Source organism: Bos grunniens, chromosome 18, assembly GCF_055505025.1.
Source record: "Bos grunniens cultivar Pamir isolate PY7600 chromosome 18, Bosgru_T2T1.0, whole genome shotgun sequence".
In the NCBI taxonomy this organism is placed as follows: domain Eukaryota; kingdom Metazoa; phylum Chordata; class Mammalia; order Artiodactyla; family Bovidae; genus Bos; species Bos grunniens.
Genome location: NC_141182.1, coordinates 11263490 through 11281440, shown reverse-complemented (window position 1 = coordinate 11281440; position 17951 = coordinate 11263490). Strand labels below are relative to the sequence as shown.

The 17951-nt window shown below is 48.5% G+C and overlaps 1 protein-coding gene across 10 annotated transcripts in view; it reads right to left on the bottom strand.

Moving 5' to 3' along the window:
- KIAA0513 (KIAA0513 ortholog) overlaps positions 1–17948 on the bottom strand; it is a 60563-nt gene extending 42615 nt beyond the window's left edge. For 3 of the 10 annotated variants that reach the window (XM_086350211.1, XM_086350212.1, XM_086350201.1), the window contains exon 1: positions 8762–8918. The gene's annotated coding sequence lies outside the window, so the exon portion shown is untranslated. Of the gene's footprint in view, positions 1–8361; positions 8934–16660; positions 16741–17495 lie in introns of those variants that run through there. The other 7 variants (XM_086350203.1, XM_086350208.1, XM_086350207.1 and 4 more) reach the window with 6 other exon arrangements.
- Positions 17949–17951: the final 3 nt, after the last annotated feature.

Genomic DNA, 17951 nt, shown 5'->3' with positions numbered 1-17951 from the left:
TTTTCTACCCACAGTAGTATGGGAGCTGAACTCTCTGATTTTGGGGGGCGTTCATATTTAACAAGAATTGAAACAGGTGTGACTCTGCAGAGCAGTCCTGCTTATGAGTGTAAGTACATGTCTGTTTGTTTGCTTGAAAATGTAGATGGCAGATGTTGACTTCAAGGTAGGTGGCAAGAAATGGGCTTCCGCTCTGCTTTGCTGCAAAGGTTTCCAAACAGCTTCCACGGGCGTAAAGCACACGGATCCACAGCTCTCAGCACGGTCTTCTCCAGACGTCTGCCCTGCAGAATTCTAATTTGTGCTGCAAACGTGGAGCGGCATTTTTTTTCATCTCAAAGGCTTTAGCTGGAGGCAGTGCCTGTTTGGTCTGCCCTCGTAGGAAAAGAAATGCTAAGTAGGGGTGGGTTTACATGAAAGGGAGACAAGGGAATGAAAAGACGGGGCGGCACAGAACCTGTCAAGTTTCTAGAGACTAATAACCTCCTTGACGTTACCAGAGGCAACTCAGAAACGCAGCCAACAGGAAGCCACGCTGATCAACAGCAGGGCTCCAGCAGCACGCATGCTGGATAATTCTCGGCAGTGGGGGCTGTTCTGCGGGCTTGGCAGCATCCCTGGCCTCCACCCACGGATGCCTGAAGCACCATCCAGCTGTGATGAGAAGGTCCCTAGATGTTGTCCCCAGTTGAAATGCCTGATCTAGATTAACTCTGAGCACTAACACCACCACAGAGCCTCAATCCTGTTCACTGCTTCCTTTTGAAAATCTTTTTCTTGGTAGTATCACCGTCACCCTGCAAATAAGCTCAGTAAAGAACTATCGCGATGGGCCTGTGACATACCCAAGTCCTGATATGAGGCAGTTAGGGACTTACGACAAACAGGAAGCCTTGTGCATGAAGTTCCCCTGATTAAAGGAGGCTCTAAATGGCAGTGACAACTATTCAGTTGCCTCTGGGATGTGAAGAGGAAGAAGTGGTTCGTTTGTTCGATCATGTGTATGTTTGATCACTCAGCAAACATTCTTGAGCATCACAGGGTGCCAGGTGCTATGCCAAGTGGACAAGGCAAACAAGCCCAGGCGTCCAGGAGCATGTGCTCAAATCAGAGAACAGAGGTAAACAGGAGGCAGCATGCTCCCCATCGCAAGAGCAGTGATGAATGAAACAAAATGAAACAAAAGCACAAGTGGGACAGGGCTGCAGCCACTGTCCCTGCGTGGTCACTGAGCCAGGGAACGCGATTCACTCAAACTGAGATGTGCCAACCACGCAGACCCCAGACTAAGTGCTGGACGAGAATGTAATTGTCTTGCTAACAATTTTTATATTGATTAGATATGTTAATGATCATGTCCTGGGCATACTGGATTAAATAAAATCTACTATTAAAGTTAACTGGGACTGTTTCATTGACTTGTTTGTGCGGCTGCTAGAAACTGAAGCCCATATGTGTGGCTCACCCTGCCCTTCTATTCCTTCAGCCTGAGGAATCCCCACTGCCCACCAGCAGCCCAGCCCCAGCAAATGGCAAGTTCACAGGCTCTGTGGTGGGAATGAACTTGGCCTGGTTGAGGCTGGTGGGGTTGCCACCTGCTAGGCAGGGGCTTGGGAGCCAAGTTAAGGAGTTTGGGTTTCACCCCAGGAGCACTGGGAGAGGCCTGGAGGGTTTGCCTCAGGGGAATGCCACAATCTGATTTTAACTGTGCCAAGATGCTGTGCTCTGGTGACTGTGCAGAGATGGGACAGGTGAGGACAGAGGAGGACCACTGGGCGGGAGGGGTCAATCCCTGGGACCCCTCAGGTGTTGGCCCCTTGGGGTGACCTGAGAAATGGAAGTCCGAGATTCTGCTTCCTTCATGGGGCACAAGGGTCTTACCAAATTCCCTATACGTTACATTTGATTATGTGGACAACCTTTACTCCACGACAACACGAAAATGAAATTTTTTCATCATCCAGAGCAGGCCTCGGGCTCCTGAGAGTGATCCTGTTGCTTCTCGAAGTCCAGCATAACCTGCCTCTCTCCAGAGAGGGAAGTGGACCAGTTTCCCTCTGTGAACTGGTTTCCTATTTCCTGTGCATCACCACACGAATTAAGCTTTTCACTGTCCGATCTCACTGAATTCTTTGACTTCATTCTTAGCACTTACTAAGGCAATGGCACCCCACTCCAGTACTCTTGCTTGGAAAATCCCATGGATGGAGGAGCCTGGTAGGCTGCAGTCCATGGGGTGGCTAAGAGTCAGACACGACTGAGTGACTTCACTTTCACTTTTCACTTTCATGCATTGGAGAAGGAAATGGCAGCCCACTCCAGTGTTCTTGCCTGGAGAATCCCAGGGATGGGGGAGCCTGGTGGGCTGCCATCTATGGGGTCGCACAGAGTCGGACACGACTGAAGTGACTTAGCATACAGTTCAGTTTAGCTTTCTTCTCTTGTGAGGGTTTCCCCCCGACACACTTTTCCTGGGTTCTATTTTTGCATCTTAGCTTCCCTGTTTCACCCTCAAAGCCCCTCACTCAAGGATGTCAGCTGAACAGTAACCCACCAAGCTCACTAACTCTGGCATTTTCTGTTGGTGCTGCTCTTTCTAGATTCTCCTTTTCCCCTGCCTGTTGGTCATCACTGCCACCAGTGAGTCATCGGCTCTGAGTCATGCCTGGCTGGGCTGCAAAGGCCTCAGAGCACACCTGTCTGTGCAAGGCTGGCCCTTGGGAACACGGCCCACACCCAGCACGAGCTTCCATACATGGATTCAGTAACGAGGAGAAAAAACAATTGCCTTGACTCTCTTTTTTTCCCTTCCAGATTTACCATTTCTTTCAGCTTTTGGTGGAGATGATTCCCACACTGCAATGCATCTTGATCATTCACTTTGCATCTTCAGAGTCAGAAGGAAGTTTCCAGAATAAGCCCAGAAGGCCCCAAGGATGAGAGGCTTTTCTTCCATGACATCCCTCCTCTGTCACGGGACACGAAGTGTCACCCCATGTGCCACGCTGGGACCACACCGCCTTTTGAGAGCTATGAAGGTACCACCAAACTGTGCGTAAAACACGGAGGATGGGCCCCACTCCAGACCAGGAAACGGGAGAGATGAGCTGCAAACACAGCCTAGTACTTGGACCAGACCTGCATGAACCTGAGAGCCAGCGCTGCTCACAGGCTGTGACGGGAGGCACATAGGCCTCCTCACCAGGGCTAACCCTGAAGTTCAAGGCACCGGATCCGAACCCACAAATACAAGCTCTGCTCCCACACTCCTCCCTGAAGGCCCCATGCTCTACCATTACAGATTCCTATTTTTCTAAGCATCTCCCTTCTAAATATAAAACTCTTGGCAGAGGTGTTGCCATCAGCTCTTAGCACCTGGGAACAGACCAGCCTAACAGGTCCCCACAGCAAGGGTTCTGAAAAGGCAAGAGGCATGAAAAGTCAGGATGGGAGTGCAGTGTGTGGGATGACATGGGGTGGGGTGGGGGTGGCACTTGGGGACATTAAAGGACTTTCAGTCTCTGCAAAGAGACACAGAAATGGGCAGAGATGGTGCCCCTGGGAAGGAGACGGGAAGCCAGGGGAGGAGAGGTAGAGACAGAAATCACTTTTCCCTGGACATCCTCCCATATAATTTGAGTTTTGTACCACCTGCATGAATTACCCAGCCAACAAAAAATTAAATAGGGAAGAAGTGGGTATTGGGTATCTGGCTGAGATGAAGCCAGCAATAAAAAGACCTCTGAAGGCGAAGGGACAGGTTACACTGGCTGCTCTGCTCACAGGCTGCCCTGCTCTCATGACCCTCAACCCCACTCTCCACCTACCAGGCCCAAATCACAAGTTTTTCTAGCAACTCCTGCATGGCCCTTTTTCTGAACCTTTTTCAGGGTCAAAATCTGAGACACTGAAACTCAGAATTCTCAAAAGCCTTACTTAAAAGCCCCTCAGAATCACTGGGAAAGTCCCACAAAGGAAAAATGTGACTGCTCTGATGTTGTGGCCTCCGGCTCCGACCGGCTATGCGAGGCCTGACATGGGAACATCGTGTCCAGTGGCACCGTTTATCTCGCCATCAGGGAGCCAACCCTTCGTCACAAGGACGGGGACAGAAGTGTGTCCCCAAGGGAGCAGTCATCCCCCCAGGGCCTCTGGAGCTGTCAGGGAAACTCTGCATCCTGCCCCAGGCTGGAGCCACCAGGGAGACCTGGCCACCAGCGGTTATGGGGAGAGGCCACCGGCTCTGCAGTCAGTCGGGAGGTTCGTGCGGTCCTGGATGACCCTGCGCAAGTCACTCTATGAATCAGACCCTCCCTCTCCTCGCCCGGGACCCACCTAGAGCACAAGCTGTAAGTTGTAAGGATCACAAATACTTTAGGCATAAACATCCAAATCCATGTCATTAGCCCGAAAAATAATCCGGCCCCCTCCTACCAGTTTTACCCCTTAAAATGTTACTGGATCTCGAAGTTAGAAGGTGTTATGCTTTGAGCATCCCATGAACTGAACCATGGAAAGAGATGCTGAGGGACCTCCCTGGTGGTCCAGTGGCTAAGACTCTGTGTTCCCAACGCAGGGGACCTGGGTTCTAGATCCCACATGCCACAACTAAATATCCTGCATGCTGAAACTAAGACCTGGTGCAGCCAACTAAATAAACATTTTTTTTTTAAATCATAAAGTCATAATGGAATAGGTTGGGCCCCAAATCCAATTTGACTGGTGTCCTTATAAGAAGAGACAGGGAGACACACACAGAGGGAAGATACTGTGAAAACACATATACATACACACAGACACACAGAAAGAAGGTCATGTGACCACAGAGGCAGGGATGGGGGTCATGCAGCTGCAAGACAAGGAACAGAAAGGGTGGCTGGAAACCCCCAGAGGCTGAGAGAAGGGCAGGAACAGACCCCAAGAAGGAACCAGCCCTGCTGACACCTTGATTTTGCACGTCTTGTCTCCTGATCTGTAAGAGAATAATTATCTCTTCCCTAAAATCCCCCAGTTTGTGGTACTTTGGTACAGCAGCCCTAGGAGACTCATAAACTGATCTGGTTTTACTGTCTGTCTAAAGCTTAAAATTCTCTGGCCTGACAGTCAGCTGACCAGCCTACGGATGGCTGTCTCTAGTAAGAGAAGACTAACTTATTATCTACCAATGCAGCAATCCCTCTTATCTTTGACAAGGTCTGTTATAAAAATCATTCATTTAGCAAATATTTACTGAGCACCTACTACGTGTCAGGCACTCTTTGGGGCTCTGTTGATGCGATGTTAAACGGGGAGCCGACACTAAAAGCACGTACACATATGGCCATTTCTGATACCAATGATGAAAGTAAAACAATACGACATGAGCAAAGTGGGTTGGGGACCAGGATGAAATTATTTAAATTGTTAGGGGAGCTTCCACTAAGCTTGTGACACTGGACCAGTGACCTGAATGACAAGGAGTCAGCCACAGGAGAATCTGGCTGGAGGAACAGCCAGTGCAGAGGCCCTGAGACAGAGCAAGTTAGACCCAGTCAAGGCCCAGAAAGAAGGAGGGACTTTTGTTGAGGGAGGGAGTGGCAACTGATGAAGCTGGAGCAACAAGGAAGGTCAGTCAGTCCTTGCATAGTGGGCCCAGGTAAGAAGCTTGCATCTGATCCCAAGACTACTGAGATGTCACTGGGGAGAGACATGATTTGATTCAAAGTTGTTTTTGTTTTAAATCACTCTGGGACTTCCCTCTTGGTACAGTGGCTAAGAATCTGCCTGCCAATTTAGGGGACACAGGTTCAATCCTTGGTCTAGGAAGATTCCATATGTTGCTGAGCAACGGAGCCTGCAAGCCACAACTACTGAGCCCATGCTCCTCAACACGAGAACTTTCACCTTTGTCCTTCCAGATCTACACAGCCACTGATGCACCCCAGACTGCCTTGACTTTTTAAAAATTGTTTTGCACCACTGACCTGCTGAAACACACTCAGATAACCTCCTCTGGTGTCCTTTTTCAGATCTAGATGCTCAGAGCTAGAAAATGGGATTCAAGCTTATTCTTCCCTAATGAGAACAGCTGTGCCCTCTTTAAAGAGGAAAGGGAAAAAAAAAAAAAAAAACACATCACCATAACGCAAACAATGCCATGTATAAAAAAAACTGGATAAAACAAACAAAAGTACTGGGTCAACTCCTCAGGTTTCACAACCACTGCATTTTTCTTCTGGGTGGAGGACAAGGAAAACGATTATGGCAAGTGTCCCTAGAATTGCCTTGGTCTGTTGCATCACGTGGCTGAAGACACCTAGACTATTAGGAAACTCTGAGCGCTTGAGCAAAACACACTCCCTGCAATCATACTTCCCACTAGGTTTCTCAAGGACCTATAAACAAATCTGAGTACACGCAGACGCTCAAGCCTGGGGTAGAAGGAAGTGGTGGAGAGCGTCTACGCTCGAGAGCCACGCTGCCTTAGCAAGCAGGGAAAGCGGTGGGGGACAGGGATGCTGGGAATCCCGCGGGCCCTGAGATGTGTGTGTCACCGGCCCGCATCCTGCATCCTGCTCAGCGGAGCGGTGATGGGCCACTGCATCTGGTGTCAGACAGCTAGGCTTAACACTGCTTTGCTCCTACTAGCTAAGTGACCATGGGCAAGCCATTTAGCCTTAGTTTCCTCATCTGTGACATTTATGAAGATCAGTTAAGATTCTGTGTGTGAGAGCCCTTTGCAAATTACTCTGTGGTGTAAAAGTGAGGGATTATCATTGGCAATAAGGATTTTTACTCCTCCCTTTGCATGTCATATGGGTTGACTTTCCCTGACTTTCTCTCTTCCTAGGCTGCTTTTGATGTTTCTTTTCACTTGATTATTTCCTTTTGAGAGAAGGGAAGGGAGACAAAAGCAGGTAGCATGATGACTCATTTCACCTTAAACCCTTCCGAAAAACTGTCCTAAAAAATGTGCTCTCAGAGCCATTTTGTTGCTGCTCAGTCGTGTCTGACTCTTTGCGACCCCATGGGTACCCTGCCAGGCTCCTCTGTCCATGAGGTTCTCCAGGCAAGAATACTGGAGTGGGTTGCCATTTCCTTCTCCAGGGGATCTTCCTGGACCAAGGATCAAACCTATGTCTTCTGCATTGGCAGGCAGATTCCTTACCAATGAGCCACCTAAGAAGCCCCTCAGAGCCATTTGGGGCCATCCTAAAGCAATTTACCTCCAAAGAACCAAAGCTATTGTCATGCAAAAAGGACCATGTCTAATATCTGTGGATATTCTGCACTGTCTGGAAATCTGTAGCAAATAATTCAAGGTTTGTGATTTACTCAGGTTGCTGAGTAGTTTTTCACTGGCCTTAGTTGCTGTGTTCTCAAATAATACAAACTATCTTCACATTAACCCACACAAGCCATACAAAAGACAAAGACGGAAGAAAATCACAGGAATGTATTCCAGAACCAAATGAGAAGTTAGAGATAATCTGCTCAGTAAAGTGCATATTCCTGACTCCTCAGCCATCTTCATCTCTTTAATGGAAAAAGAACCTCATGAGTCAACTTTCTCATTGTGAGCTGATCTCAATAGCCAGCCGATAGCCCTGTGCTTCAAATGCGTAAGCAGTCCTATTTCTGCACCAAGTGGAAATAAAAGCCAGTGACAGCCCAAGGGAGAGAAGGAACAAGGGAAAACACACACTTCCAAACAGAACCACGGAAAGATGGAAAAAAGCGCTCAAGCGTAATACAACTGAATTTTTTTTCTTTGCTTAATTCGGTGTTAAGCATCTTGGTTGCCCTGGTTTAGGTTGAGGGAGGGGGTGCCTTGAATCAAATGAGCTCCAAACCTCAGCTTTAGGTGACAATGGTCTGGAGAGTCGCCTGCTCCCTGACAGCTGTCAGCTTGCCTCTATCATTTACTCACCCCAGCGAGTCAAGCTGCACGTCAAGCTTCTCACCTGTGCCAGCTCAGAGGTGAGTTCCTGCCCAGTCTGCAGGCTGGCACCCTGGCCTCACACTTAACCAGAGTCACAGGAGCTGCCCAGTCCCTACTGACAAGTCCTCTTCCTCCTCCCAAACTCAATCAACCTACAACCCAGAGAAGCCCAGACCCCAAGCAAGGCGAAACTCCCACCCAGCTCCAGAAAATCCCCCATCCTGTCCTTTCCAAGACCCTGGTCCCTGTGCCAGGCCACCCTGAACCAGCTGCTCTACACGGCCCCACGGCAAAGCTCCTCTTGCTCCCGACCACCGCGGGGACGAGGGGGTCCCGGGGAGGCGGGTCGAGCCCTTCTCCTGTGCCCCCACACCGCCCCCGCTGCCACCTCAGAAGCAGAGGGGCAGCAAACTTAAAGCCCAGCACGCAGCACAACTCACCGAGTCTTCCCCATCCCGGTTCGAGGAAGCCCCTCCCCAGCACGCTCGTCCAGGAGTCGGGGGGGTTCCTCCCCCAAAACTGGGGAGCAGGCTCCATTCCTAAGCCACCTGGCGACACCGTCAGCCGCCAGGGATGGGGACACCTTTTCCAGCCCCTCCACCCCCCAGGGAGCGCCCTGCTCCCCATAAGGTGGGCTCTTGGCCCCCTCCTCCCGTTTCCTCACCTCAGCGCGAGCCGAGGCCGACCCCGCAGAGCCCCGGTCCCCACCCGACCACCCCTCACCCGCCGGTCCGCGGGCGCTCCGGCTGTCGCCCCTCGGAGAGCGAGTCCCCGCGCCGCCCACAGAGCCTGGCACGCCGTTCCCCTCACGGGCGCCAAAGGGCCCCCCGCCCCTCTCACCGCGGCGGGGGTTGGACGGCCGGATGGGCCCGGGAGCTAGCGCGCGGGCGGGCGCCTTTGGGCTCGGCGGTGTGGCCACTGCACCGGCCCCGGAGCCGTGTCCTTCTGAGGCCTGCCCGCGCGAACTGTCAGTCAGCAGCCCGGGCCCGCCCCCCCCGCCCCCTGCCCCGGACCGCGCAGCCGCGGTGCGGCCCGGAAGCAGCGTCACGTGCTGGGGTGGGGCCGCTACCCGCGCCTGAAGCTCCGAGGCTCTCGGGCCCCTCCGGCCCCGGCTCGCTCCGGGCTGGGGCCGCCTTTCGGATGCAGGCGTCGTCCCCCGCCCCTGGGAGCACTCTAGGGGACTTCTAACAGAAGGTCGCTGCAACCCCGTTTCCTGGATCTGCTCAAAAAACTAGGGTGTTCTCCCGGGCCGAGCAGAGCTGTGGGGTGGGGGGTGGATGCAGGCCGTTCTGTGGACAGATGAGTGAATTACTTGGTGATTCTGGAGGTGGGGGAGCCCAGGAAGGGAGTATAACCTGATTCGGGTTGCTACCCCGCCCTGGTGTCCGCACCTTTAAGACAAGGATCCCCTTATGCCATTTCCTGCTCGTCTGTTTCAGTTAGGCTGAAGCCTTGACTTTAAGGAACGTACTTGTGAAACCAGTCAGGCAAGGATGTATGGAACGGAAGGGCACTGTGAGGCCGATTGATTTTTTTTGAAAGGGGGCATCTTAAAAAGCTGATGGATTCCACTTTCTTGAACTCCTACGCGCATCAGCATCTTTTCACCAGATACAATAAACACAATTTTCGAGCTGTCTGGCTTGGGTTTCTTCCACATCTCTTCAAAAGAACAAACCAAAACCACAAAAGGTAAAAAATATGTGTGCTTCGGACACTTATTTTTTTAAAAAGCTTTTTATTTTATATTGGAATATAGCTGTTTAACAATGTTGTGACAGTTTTGGGTGGACAGCAAAGCGACTCAGTCATACATATACATGTATCTGGGATTTTTCAGTTCAAGAGCAAGCATAGGAATGTAAATGGACACCCCCCCTCCCAAAAATCTTGGGGTTATGGCAAGCTTGGTTCTAACACCTAGGGAAACAGACTGAATTCTGACACTGCAAATTCTCTGAAGACAGTTTCAGAGCTACACTGCAGGGCTATAGAGCGCCTTTGGGTGGGTAACTAAGCTGTGTCCAACTCTTTTCAACCCCGTGGACTGCAGCCCTCCAGGCTCCTCTGTCCATGGGATTTCCCTGGCAAGAATACTCGAATGGGTCACCATTTCCTTCTCCAGGGTATCTTTCTGACCCAGGGATCGAACCTGCATCTCCTGCATTGGCAGGCAGATTCTTTACCACTGAGCCACCAGGGAAGCCCTAAAAAGCTCTGCCTTTCAATAAATGCCCTGGCATCTGAACTAGGGCAGAATGTCAACCTCAGAAAACTGGGGCAGGGGTTGTTCTCTGAAGTCTTAGGAGTTAGGCAGGAGGAACTGGAGTTCTGCCACTTAGAAGAAAAGACACCTGTGGATTGACGATCAAGTGTCTTTCTTGTGCCCCACACGTGGAGCTGCTGGTCCCTGGGAAAGTGGACTGTTCAGACTTGCTTGGGAAAGTTGAAGGGACCAACGGGAAGGAAAGAGCTGGGAGCTGCGATTCTACAAGAGGCATGGGGCCTTCAGCACCGCAGCTGCTTCTGGTCCATTTCTGATTTGCATGACCAGCTCCGTGTAGTCATCATTTGTGAGAAACCAGATCTCTGGGTATTTTAAGCTTCATGTGAATTCAGAGAAGTGTAAGTTATGTGGGCACTACAGATGCGGGGGGCGGATCCCGAAGGCTACAAGAGCATCACGAAGACTGTATGGAATAGAGGAGGATCGTATCTGTGGCTGGAGGAAGTCCTCCTTTGGTTCAGTGAGTGAACCCAGCACCAGGAGTAGACTCTTTCAGCCTTGTCCTCACTGTGGTGATACCAACTATTCAGGAAGATTGGAAAATGAGGGTTCATTCAGGGTCAGACTCCATTTGGGGGAAATATCATTTATCTTCAAGAAGATTCACCTATCTCTCCAAACTTCATAAAAGATCTTCTGAACTTGCCAGAAGGTTGGAGAGAAGCACATGACATGGCCATTTTACTTAAAAAGGGGAAGAAAGTAAATTCTGCAAACCACAGACCAGTGAACTAGACATTGGGCCTGGGAAACATTCAGGACAGATGACTCATGAAAAACATCTGTGACCCCGCAGAAGAGGAAGCACCAGTGGCAAAGATCAAGTCATGCTGGGTTAACCATGAGATTTCAAGATATGAAATCTATACTTGTAATTCGAGGAAATACGATAGAACTAGTGTATTTGGACCTGGAACGTGTATTTACCAGAATGTAAATGTGTAAGTGACAAAAGGCCAGGCAAACTGGGTTTTCAAAAAAAGAGGGCATATAGGGACTTCCCTGGTGGTCCAGTGGTTAAGACAGCTTCCACTGCAGGGGGTGCGGGTTTGACTCCAGGTGGGGGAACTGGGGTCCTGCATCCCTCAAGGCACAACCAAAAAAAAGAGTGGTGATCATAGGAATACAGTGGCTTACATGACTGAAAAGTTCTGGGGTTGGCCCAGCAGGATCCAGGGGCCAAGTGATGTCATCAGAACTTGGTCTCGTCTCTCTTGCCTTCTTGACTGCTTCCCTTTGAGGTGGGCTTCATTCTCAGATCAGGTGCTTTTTTTCAGGTGTTTTTCCTTAGTATCTTTTTTTTTTTTATCATTGCTTTACAATGCTGTGTTAGTTTCTGCTGCGTAACAAAATGAATCAGCCATGTGTATACACCTTTCTTCCTGTAGAGGGTGCTTCAGGAGTAGGAGGCTATGAGCTCCTCTCCCACTTGTATGACCCTCAGCACACTCCTTAAACTCAGTGGGCCTGTTTCTTCATCTGAACAAGGGGCCAACCGTGACATGTTCATTCGTTCATTTGCTGTGTATTGCACTGTCGCAGGAATGGGAGAGAAGGAGGAATTTTTGATAATGTGCCGGGGAGGAAGACATGCTGAAGGGCAGGAGAGGGCCAGCTTGGGATTCCAGGGAACGCAGAGCCCAAGGCACAGGCCTGCTGCCCTCGACGGCTCTACCTGCAGCTGGAGGTGAGGTGACCCAGTGAAAAGGAATTCAGGAATGTGTCACACCACTTTGGGTTTAGACTTCCTGGGCCTTGTTCAGCACCTTGGGTTGGAGAGCTTCAGCCTTCTGGCTTCCCTGATCTGGCTGATGCATTCAACATCACAATCTCAGTGGAAAAAGTAAGAAACCACCCAAACTCCCTTCTGAAGAAATTTCTGATTTTTCCACTGTACAGACCTTGGAAGTCTCTTTCTCTCCCACTGTTAAAATACCAGCATACAAATCATAAATGTACAAGGCTGAATTTTTACCAAGTGAGCACCCATACAACCAGCACCCAGCTCAAGAAATAGAATATTACTAGGCCCCAGCATCCCTACTACCATGGTAATCACAGCCCTGCCCTGTCTTCCTATACCAAAGGTCAGTTTTGCCCGATTTTGAACTTTTACTCAACATCCTATTTGTGAGATTTACTTGTGTGTAGTGTGCACTTTCATTCTGTAGAGTCTTGTATTTCACTGTATAGGTAGACTACTATCTGTTCATTCTGGCTCCACACTGCAAACAACCTGAATATCCATGAACAATGCTGTACTGTGTATTGTGGGAACATCCTATCACAAGTCTTCCGATCTGTCTTCAGCAGGTACTCCTAACGGTCCTGCGGGGTGGTTTAACAATCACATTCCTGCCCCCGGCAGTGAAGTGGATGGAGGCCCCAGTTTCTCTGCATGCTCACCAGCACTTGGTGTTTTTTTCATGTTAGCCATTCTACTGGGTGTGTAAATAGTATTTCATTGTGGTTGAAGTTTGCATTTCCCTGATGACTAATGAAAATGAGCATTTTTTCATGTTTGGATTTTCTTCTGTGAAGCACCTGTTCAAGTGTTTTGCCAATTGTTCCACTGGGTTGTCTCATTTATTTTAAATTTTTATGTATTTAAAAATGGATACCTGGTTTACAAACTTAACAAGTTACAAACCTATTCCTTGTACATTTTCCCAGGGATTGTATATACAAACATATATATACCCCAGATCTTCTTTTTCAAATACAGTTTTACACCGTAGTTAGCTGGTGATGGACAGGGAAGCCTGGCATGCTGCAGTCCATGGGATCGCAAAGAGTCGGACACGACTGAGCAACTCAACTGAACTGAACTGACACCATAGAGTTAATATACCTCAGATATCACTGCACAGTATTCCATTCGTATGTATAACACACTCTACTTCATATATCGACAGCATATAGGGCAATGCATTTTTATGCTTCTACAAACATTCTACTATAAATACTGAAGTGCAAACATCTTTGTGTGCATGAGGGACTCTATCTGGAGGATAAATTGCTAAGTTGGGTCAAAGGGTAAATACAATTAAATTGTTTTGACTCATACCTCTATCTTGCTCTGCAAAGAGCTGAATAAAGTGACAACTGTACCAATTTGGTCTTCCTGCCAACACACAGAATCGCCAAACTTTAATGTTCATCAACTGACTAGGTGAAAAATGGGATCTCTTGATACTCTTAAATCTGGATTCATTCCTTTTACTTTGAATGAGGCTGAGCATCTTTTCATGTGGTTGAACGGAGGCTCCACTTTAAAAGAACTATTTCGTGGGATGAGTGGTTAGCTGCACACTAGCTCCTGATGGATACACAGAACTGATCCTGGAGCTGAGATGTCCTCATTCCTGTGAGGACATCCAAGGGTAGGTGTTTGGTTCCGTGGGCCTTATGAAATAAAAGAGAGACCCCAAAAAAGTGTGTTGAACCACTGTCTCAAAATAGGAAGAAACCTTGGAAATCAAGTCTAATCTTGTATTTTTTTAGAGAGTAAAAAAAGAGCCGAGGCTTAGAGAAGGGAAATGACTTGCAGAAGACCACATACCAAGTCTGTTGAGAAAGATGAAAATCCTTGATAAGAGTTGAATTGTTTTTGTCAACTGCTGTCATCCTGTTAGATATTTTAATGAATGATTTCATCATGCTACTTCCTTTAGCAACAGGGCAATTTTCAAGTTACAGTAAACAAGCCCGTACAGGTGTGGGGGCTGAGGAGAATTACAAGTCTTTTTGTGAAAGACTTTGAAATGGGTCACAAAGTCAGCGTGTGTCTTCAACGGGCAACTAGGTGTTGTCCTGCACACCCTTGGATTATCTGGGTCTATGGATCTTTTTCTTTGCAGCTATTTCTAACTCCATAGGTTTTTTTTTTTTTTTGGCAGCATCAGGTCTTGGCTGCAGCCCTAGGGATCTTTCCTTGTGGTGAAGGGACTCAGTAGCTGTGGCATGTGCAGGCTTAACTGCCTCCCAGCACACGGGATCTTAGTTCCCAGGCCAAGGATCGAACCCATGTCCCCTGCACTGGAAGGCGGATTCTTAACCACTGGACCATGAGGGAAGTTCCATTCTATAGGTTTAAAATTTATTTATTTATTTGGCTGTACTGGGTATTAGTTGGCAACACTTGGGATCTTTAGTTGCAGTGTGTGGGATCTAGTTCCCTGACCAGGGATCAAACCTGGGTATCCTGCACTGGAAGTGTGCACTCCCAGCCACTGGAGCCAACAGGGGTGTCCCAACGCTATAGATTCTGGAGAATAGACAGCAAGGCCAGTGATTCTGTTACCAAGGCTGTTGCCCCAGAATCTTACCCTTGCCCCTCCTTCAAATGAAATGTGTGTTTTTTTCTTTAATTTACTTAGTTTAAATTTTTGGCTGTACCATGTAGCATGCAGGATCTTAGTCCCCGACTAGGGATCAAATCTGTACCTCCTACAGTGAAAGCTCAGAGCCCTAACCACTGGGACCACCACAGAACTCCAAAACCAATTATTCTTATCTAAGGAAATCCCGTGGACAGAGGAGTCTGGTGGGTTACAGTCCATGGGGTTGCAAAGAGTTGGACATGACTGAGCGAATGAGCACCCACAAGCATGCAAGTTTCAGGAGGAAGATGCAAAGAGAAAAAGTAACAAGAACTGATGAGAACAAACTAGGCCAAAGAGTGGGGAAGATGTGGCTTCCAGTGGACCTTGAGTCTCATTATCAGCTCACTGTAATATATTAGCACAGGCTAAATGACACACTCATCAGCGCCAGGACAGCTGACAACTGCCAGGACAGCAACTGAAAAAGCCCATAAAGCACTGCAAAGGAGAGGCGCAACAGTTCTGGGTCCAAACCACACCCCAGTTCTCCAGTAAGTCATGAATATTCTTTCCCCTCCTGCCAATTCCTTCCTTTTAACCTTGACCTTCTAATATATTTGGTGGCTCCACCAGATTTGGGTTGAGAGCTGATTTGCAAACTAGGTTCCCCCTTTCCATTCTTTGGCTATTGAATATAGCTTGTGTGATTCCACTCTTAGCACCAGTTTCAGGAAAAAGACAAGAGGTCTCCATGCAAGTCCAGCTGACCTGCTTGGTAACAATTCCTGCCCACTGATATCTGACATTTAAATGAACCTTGTCTGGCAGAAGATCAACTGACTTCCCTACTATAGAAGCCAGTTTTGATTTGGTTCAATTAAGCAAATTCTTTTTTATTTTAATTTTTGGGCCACACTGGGATGTGGGATCTTAGTTCCCCAACCAGGGACTGAACTCGTGGCCCCTGCATTGGGATGCAGAGTCTTAACCACTGGCAGCATTCCTGACTGCCTACATGTACCTGTCTTTTGGATTCATCTTTGAACCACTTTTATCATTCATCGTACCTACTTTTCCCCTCATAAATTAGTGAGTTAAATCTTTGACATGTGTATGAGACATAAATCTTTGGCATATTTGTATGAGAGTCATGATTTAACTTCCAAAATTTCTCAGATCTGTTTTGTTGTGTTTATTAATTTTTTTTTAAAGATACTTCTGTGGGGAAGGATAAATTAGGTTGGGATTAACATATACACACTGCTATATATAAAACAAATAACCAACAAGGACATACTGTATAGGACAAGGAACTATACTCAATATTTTGTAATAACCTATAAGGGGAAAGAGTCTGAAAAAGAACATATACACATATATGTATAATTCAATCACTGGGCTGTATACCTGAAACTATATTGTAAATCAACCATCAGATCAGATCAGTCACTCAGTCGTGTCCGAATCTTTGCGACCCCATGAATCACAGCACGCCAGGCCTCCCTGTCCATCACCAACTCCCGGAGTTCACTCAGACTCACGTCCATCAAGTCAGTGATGCCATCCAGCCATCTCATCCTCTGTCGTCCCCTTCTCCTCCTGCCCCCAATCCCTCCCAGCATCAGTCTTCTCCAATGAGTCAACTCTTCGCATGAGGTGGCCAAAGTACTAGAGTTTCAGCTTTAGCGTCATTCCTTCCAAAGAAATCCCAGGGCTGATCTCCTTCAGAATGGACTGGTTGGATCTCCTTGCAGTCAAGGGACTCTCAAGAGTCTTCTCCAACACCACAGTTCAAAAGCATCAATTCTTCAGCGCTCAGCCTTCTTCACAGTCCAACTCTCACATCCATACATGACCACAGGAAAAACCATAGCCTTGACTAGACGAACCTTTGTTGGCAAAGTAATGTCTCTGCTTTTGAACATGCTATCTAGGTTGGTCATAACTTTCCTTCCAAGGAGTAAGCGTCTTTTAATTTCTTTAATATAAAAGAAGATATCTTTTAACATTGTTGATAGCAAGTGTATCTTAAGCATAGCAGCCACTTGCAGTCTCGACATTATCCAAAGACAGTCATCCTTTCTTTCAGCCTATACAAAAGGAATTGCCCACAGATTGGAAGCCTACCTCTCTTTTCTTCCTTGTGGAAATAAATAAGCCAGGAGATTAGGAGGGCTTCCCTGATATCTCATCGGTAAAGAATCTGCCTGCAATACAAAAGACACAAAAGACTCTGGTTCAATCCCTGGGTCAGAAAGATCCCTGGAGGAGGAAATGGCAACCCACTCCAGTATCCTTGCCTGAAAAACCCCATTGACAGAGGGTTGACAGTCCAAAGGGTCACAGAGTCGGATACAACTGAGTGAATAAGCACAGGAGACTCAATGAGGATTGACTGAATGTATGAAAGTGAAAGTCGCTTAGTCGTGTCCGACTCTTTGCGACCCCATGGACTATACAGTCCATGGAATTCTCCAGGCCGGAATACTGGAGTGGGTAGCTTTTCCCTTCTCCAGGGGATCTTCCCAACCCAGAGATCGAACCCAGGTCTCCTGCATTGCAGGCGGATTCTTTACCAGCTGAGCCACAAGGAATGTATAGCACCATATTAAATGCACAGGCACAGTAACAAAAATCTTAAACTTTCAAAAGTTGGAATTCAATGACTAATGCACCTTTTACTTCCAAAAGCTTAGCTATATAAGCATATCTGGGAGCAAGAATGGTAAACTGTGAGAAGGTGGCTTGCAGACAGTGAGATTTCTATCCTTCATCCTCAATGAGTTTTTATCAATCTTACAAGTTAGTGGGTACATAAAGAATTTAACAACAAACACTAACTGAGCGCCTACTCCCCAGCCCTGAGGAAATTGTTCCCAGTATGGGAAATACCCGTCCCCCGCGCCCCCCGCCCACCTCCGCCAACCACCACACACACAAACAAAGCTAACCACGTTTCTACCTTCGACAAACTTAGGACTCAGCGTCTGGAAGGGGTCGCTGGGACGCTGTAGTGTCCACGCCGCCTAGAGGCCGTTAATCGGGAATCACGCATACAGCGGCGCTTCGCCTTCCCCCAACGCGTTTTCCGGCCCAGGCGTCCCCCTGGCGCTTCTCCACTAACCCGTGATCGGATTTCTCATCCCCGCGCGCCGCACGCACAGCTCGCACCTCTCGCTGGCTTCACCCGCGCCGCCGCGGGCCCCTGGACAGGCGGGTCCGAAAGCCTGTGGCAGCCCGTAACCCCCATCCTTTCTCTTCCCCAGACTTCAGCTTGCACGGATCGGTTTATTTTAGAAAGCGGACCTTGAGACTAAGGAGGGCTACCTTTCCCTGGGAACAGCCAGTTTTTAGGACCCGCGGTCCCAGAGTCACAGAAACCCCGCCCCCGCCCCCGCCGCGGCGCGGCCGGATCTGC